The sequence below is a fragment of the Acanthopagrus latus genome, chromosome 13 (genome assembly GCF_904848185.1).
Source record: "Acanthopagrus latus isolate v.2019 chromosome 13, fAcaLat1.1, whole genome shotgun sequence".
In the NCBI taxonomy this organism is placed as follows: Eukaryota; Metazoa; Chordata; class Actinopteri; order Spariformes; family Sparidae; genus Acanthopagrus; species Acanthopagrus latus.
In genome coordinates, this window is record NC_051051.1 from 20257384 (window position 1) to 20264307 (window position 6924).

The following is a 6924-nucleotide window of genomic DNA, read 5'->3' on the forward strand; positions in this document are numbered from 1 at the left end:
GTTTCCGATACTGAATGTTCTTAACGGTAAAAAAATTGTAAAAGAAAATGTGACATATCTTTACATGAGATACAAGTTTTGGCCTTTTCCAATATCTAACAGAAAAAGTTATGGAGTGGAGTATGTTAACTGTTGTATTAAACTGCGAAAATAAATACATTTTATGTACGTCTGTATTTGTCTGTGTGAATCGCAGCCGTGAGATGTTTTCATGACAGTTTGTTACCGTGACGATGACAGAGGTCATGGGAAAAAGCTTGATGCAGATTACCCCAAAAACTCAGATAATCACATATATGTGTATTTTGGATTAAAGGGATGATTCAGATGTTTAAGAAACCACAAAGAGTAATCCTTAAGCAGGGAACTGGGTCAGTCTGTACAAAGATGGGAAAACTCTTGTCTTGTTTTGGGCTATAAGTCTTTGTCCAGAGAAGACAAACCTCCAAGTCTGGTCATTGTTGTCTCGAGCTAGCGAGTATTTGCATATAAAAGAAAACATGATTTTTGTTTACATTAATTCATGCAAGTACAGCAGGAACTATTATTCCATTTATCAGTCAACTGACAGAAAATAAATTGCCAAATGATCATTGTTCAGGTCATGTTTCATGGAAGAACATATGATGGCTCAAGCTTCTCTCAGCGTGAAGATTTGCAGCTTTTCCTTCTAAATGTACAGTATGTAATTTCTGCCGCTAGGGGTCAAACACTAGTTTTACTGTTTAATTTTCTAGGTTAGCTTGTTGATTCAAGCGTTTGCCTGTTCCATGTTTAATTTGGCTACTCTCATTCTGGCGCAATTATGGACTCATGTTGTGGTACTGAGAAACAGTTAGGAGAAACTGTGTGAACGTTAGATTTCATTTGAAGCCAACAAAGGGATGAGTGGCAAATTGAATGCCAGTGACTGTTTTTCATGTTGCTTTGTGTGTGTGTGTGTGTGTGTGTGTGTGTGTGTGTGTGTGTGTGTGTGTGTGTGTGTGTGTGTGTGTGTGTGTGTCTGTGCTGTGGCTGTAGCTGTGAACAAATGTACTTAATAGACATGACTTGAAGATAATGAAATATCTACGTCTGAAAATAAATGGTCAAGGTGCAGGGATTCTTTTGCTTGGCAACTGTGTGTAGCTTTGATTAGCACCTAGCAGTTAGCTCGCTAACTCAACATGAAGACGTGACCAAGCTGTGATGTTAATGGCTGGCTTGGCAGTGGGGCTGAGACTTATACTTAGTATACTTATGTATATGTATTATATCAAGTATTATGCTGAGTGGATTTTCATGATTATACATACTTTTACCTATTACAATATGATATTACTACTAATACTTAAGTAAAGACTCTGAATACTTCCTCCACCATTGCTCTGAACTCACATATATTGCCTGTCTTAGGACATTATATTATGGGGTAGATTATAATGCTGAAGCTTCACAGTCCCTTGAGCGCAATCGACCTGCAGTGGATGAACGAGCACCATCCAAATGATCATTAATCCAGCGTTTGCAGAATGACCTCTGGCTCGTTTTCAGACGAGCCCTGAAGATGATATTGAACAAACTGAGTGCCAAACTTGCACACACACAAACACACACACACACACACACACACACACACACACACACACACACACACACACACACACACACACACACACACACACACACTCAGTGTTATATCAGAGTGGGCAGCTTTCCAAAACACCTTGAACTCATTTATGATGAGGCTGAAAAATAAGATCGAAGCTGCAATCACTGAATTCTGTCTAAGGCATAAACAAACCGCCTGACAACACCGCAGGACCGTCCATTCGCCAGCAATACAGGAATGCATAAGGTACTCACTGAATGTCTGCTGTATTTATACAGCTAAAAATGACAAGGGCTTTGCCTTTTGGCCTCAGTGCCAATTAGACCTGGCTGCTCAGAAAGGAAAGGCACATTTATCCTTTTAATTATCTATTTCATCCTAGTGACTCATTCTGTTATACACATTACATTTTTGCTGATTTCCTTTTCTTTCATAATTGTTATTGTTCTTTGACATGTGTCAGATGTGTCAACTGTCATGCCAATGAAGCCGATTCATTTTAAAAGGAAATTTAAAGAAAACACCACCAAACACACACATGTACATAAACATTTTACAGGAAACTACATGATGAAAGATCCCCCTTCAAATCAGAATATGGAGATCACACTGATATTATTAGTACAGGAAAATACCAAAAAGAGAAAACATGGAAATATCTTGCTTGATATTTTTTTTTTGTTATTTATTATCCTCATAGTGATGTAATTTGTTTCTATCTTGTATTGTTGAGTCTATTTTAACCACATTAGCAGCGTGCCTTTATATGTCAGTCTGTCCATCACTTTGTACCAGAAATATCTCATCAGTGTTGGGAAGGATCGTGATGACATCCACGTTCCCCTCAGGATGAATCGTACTAACTGTCATGATCATCTGACTTTTCATCTCGCACTGTCATCAGGTCAACCGTTTGTCCAGTACCTACAACACTACAAGGGATAATATATAACAGGACCCAGCAGGTCATTGTGGTTAAGTCATCATCAACGACACAGTAGTCGAGAGGGTCATTGACTTCACATACCTTGCAGTTAACTTTCATGAGTACTTGGACAAGCAACACTACCACTGTCACTGAAAAGGCTCATCAGTGGCGGTGTGGACTGAGGCGCCTAAAGAAATATGGCTTGAGGCCCCAAATCCTCAGGGACTTCTACCAGAGCAACATATAGAGACTGCTGACAGGATGCTTCATCACCTGGTATGGCAGCTGTAATAGCATGGACCCAAAGGCGAGGGGGGAGGGAGCTGTGCACTCAATGGTGCCTCAGGAAGTCTCTGAGGGTCACAACATACTCAGATGACAATTTAGCTTGTTTTCCCTGTTACCCTCAAGTAAGAGTTACAGAGTGCTCTGGTGGTCCACTGGACAACCGGAGGGAGTCTGTTTAATCACACCATAGCTAGCGTGCTATTTTCTAACTGTATGTTCAGTGATTGCAAGGTGTCAATGGGTTGTGCCTGAGTTTTTCTTGCAATTACTTACAAAATCATTACATGTTGTTGTTTAAATACTGTGTGTATTTTTGTCCTTTTACAAATAGCGGTGGAGCTGATACAATGGATTGCGGACGCCCTAGTTTCCTCGTAAACAAAGCAACCGCTTCAGCCGTCGCTGCTGCAGTGTCTCTGGGCTAGTTAACGGACTGGCAGAGCAGACAGGCCGGTCAACCGCATACTGGACTGCTGACAGACTAACGAGCCCAGAGACAATCTGGCAGTGAAGAGCAGCTCTGAAAAATGGAGAATTTGCAGACCAAGCCAGCTAACTTCGGGTTTAGCACAAAGGTAACTTGAATAGAGATAAAATCGTTTGATTGTGTGGCTCTTCTAGTCTTTCCTAATTTTCTAATTTTACTTGACCAAATGGCTCAGTTTCTGATAGTGAAGGGAATCATTTTTTTTTGGGGGGGGGGTTGTTATGCTCAAAACAGCGTTTCCACTGTTTTACAGCTGCTTATTTCAAAATGAAAGCTTATTTGGAAAAGGTCAGTTTTAGCCTCACACATTTTAGACTAAAATCAAATCACATAGTATCAAAACTGAGCTTGTTTAGAGTCGTGGCAACAGTTTTACAGACCACTCTTCTGTAATGGAGATGTATGAGGAAAATGATTTTTGAGCAATGACTGACCACTGAGCCAAATTAATATATTAATACATCTATCAATAGCACGTCTATTGTTTCAGACACTCTTAAACAGAAGTAAAGTGACGATGACAGCAGTGGGACTTTCTCCGCCCACTTGAGGGTCTGCCCTGTGATTGGACGCTCTGTCCACAGAACAGCCCATCACCACAGGTTATTGTTGCCCTGCTGCCAACAGCATGGTGCACATTTCTATCTGATCTGAAAATAGATCTCACAAACACACACACACTCCCAGCACGCTACTTATATCGCCTGAAAGTAGTCGACCTTGGCTGGGAACGACGACATACTGGTAATATATCACAAACACACAGCCACACAAACACACACACTAGCAGGGTGTAATAACAGCAGTGCGCTCAGTGTTTGATGAGGATTCAGATTTTCTGCATCTCTTTCATTCCTCTCAGAAACTGTGCTGATGTTGGTTGTCATTTACATAGATTCAAATTTATACTTCCAAGAACAGAGTTTAACAAACAGGGACATTACCTGAAGTGACTTTTTTTTCCCCTGAAAATACTGAAAATACTGTATATTAATTTGACATTCACTTGAAAGGGGTTAAAGAAACAGATAAAGAAAAATTCCACAAATCATAACCTACATTGTGTAAAACTTATCGTGTATCTGGGGCAACGGTATTGAGACAAAAAGAAAAGACAGTGTGTGTGGTCATGACAATGAAGGAAAGCTATCAAAAACCTATGTTACTTCCTGGAAACTCCATGAATGTAAAAAGACAAATGCTACAAAGTAAAGTGAATTATTCCCTTCAACTGAACTCTGCTTATCTCTCAATTACATTTACTTAAAGGCTATTGATGTTACTCAATTATTTACTTAAAGGTTGTGGATGTGAGCCTCTTCAGCTTTATGCAAAGACCGTGAGACTCAATAAATAAAACCTTTTAACTTGACATTTAACCATGTCAGATAAATGTCAAAGGACAAGTTCTGTTCCATGTGCAACTTATTACTACTGCACTCCACATATTTGTCAGATATCACTATTCAGCAGATTAAAATGTTACATGATAATTGGTGATATTATACAATACAGCGTATTGTTGAATAAGTCTCCAAACATGTGTGTCGCATGACCGCTCATATGAAACCAGTGTGTCATTTTGTCACCATGTTGCAATCTCTGAGTTGTTAAAGACAGATTTCTCCACTAAACCTCTCACATGGTTATTTTTCAATAACTGCTTGAACTAAAAATCACATTAACATCTAAACAAAAATCACATCAACATTAAAGAAAAGCCCAGAGACTAAAGAAAGCGTTATATGTCTTGTATAGGTTTAGTGGAAAATCATAAAATGTAAATATTCATGACAGAGATGTTCAAGTTCGTGCTGCTGAAAATAGCAAGTTTAAACTTTTTAATTTAAGGCAGCAGCAGAAATACAATGATGAAGTATAAATTACAAAAACAATATGATGGCCTGCAAGTGCAAAAATCAACATCCATGTATTCAAAGGCCTCAAAATTACTCAGATTTGTTTGGATTACAAATGATACCTACAGTAGTTTTGTTGTAAACCGATATGCTCTTACAGTACATTCTCAAAGCCCAAATGAATTGTTCAGCAGAACCATTCAAGATTAAATGTTTTAAAAATTGATCTGACTTGCATAAGTGTTCAACCACTAAAAATTGCTTGGGAGCTAGCTTGTGTGAAGTGTGAACAGTGTGAAGCACTTTGAAGGTATCAGTTACATAATATAAATATCTTCCAGCTTTGAATGAAGGTTGGAGTGAATTCTCCTCGTTCCTCCTGGCAGATTTGCTCCAGCTATTTCAGGTTGGTTGGATGATGCAATTTTTCGAACAGTACGTCGGATTGATCAGATTGAAATCCGGACTGGTCCCACTCAGCTTTTGCTCCATCCGTTTTTCCTTCAGTTCTAACAAATGCCCGGTACCTGCTGAGGAAAGGCTTCCCTAAAACACCAGATTTCACTGTGGGGATGGTGTTTGTCGAGGTGTGGGCAGTGTTAGATTTTGACCACACATAGTGCTTTGGATTTTGTCCAGAAAGCTCTATTCTGATTGCATCTGACCACGAAACCTTCGCCCACATTAGCTGGTCCACTCTCATGCTTTCTGGAAACCTCAAACTGCACTGGGAACTGCTCTTTTTACACATTTCCTCCAGCCTCACAGCGTGACCAATGCTACTTACACTTATTGGATTATTATGTTTCCCATGTGGAGGCCAATTGTGTCCTCATTAGGGCAATATATCTCATACTGTCTTACTTTGTTTATATGTGGTGGATCCCGCCACTAGCTCCAAACATTGTTCTGCGGTCCTTACTTTTCTCTGAGAACCGCTTGTTTATTCAGTTATGGAAAAATTAAATATTACTTCTTGTATTATTACCTCAATAATATTATACATTTTTAAATTCTGAATTATTACATAGTGCCCCTTTGAATATTAATATAGCCATTTTATGTGTTCATGTGACATGCACTCTTTTATCATTAGTAAATCAGTTTATAACAAAATAGAAAACTCAGTATTTCAGTGACTTCAAATGTCTGTACTAATCATGTTCAGCAGCAAAAATACAGCCCTTTTTTAAAAAAAAAAAATAAATAAATAAATAAATACAAACCTATATATGTTCATCATTGTTTGTACAGTGGCTAAGAGGTGCATAAGAGAACATTTTGCAGAAAAGAACATGACAGACAAATCTTTAAAAGCTGTTATTCAGTTTTGTTGTTTTGTGACTGCTGTGTTTTGGATGTTTGGTTTTGTCAGCAGGATTTGACAAAAAACTAGTCAACAGATTTCCACAAAAGTTGGATGGAGTCTCAGCACTGAATTAACCCCATTAACTTTTTGATGAAGGGACGATCAAAACTTCAATCTTGAAAAAAGTGGCCTGTGTTCTTAATTTTGTTCTATTCTCATGTACTATGTGAAGCTTATTTTAACCTGTACTTAATGTGAAGCACTTTGTAATTATTATTATTACTACTGTATGATGTTATTAATATCATTTTTATAATATATTTTATAGCACTTTTAGGCCACCATACTGACAAAATTACTGACTGGCTTACTCAATATTCAGGCTAACGCTACTCTGATTTCTGATTTTTTAATATGACACACACAACTATAATATGATAGTAAACAACCAGAATAGATTTT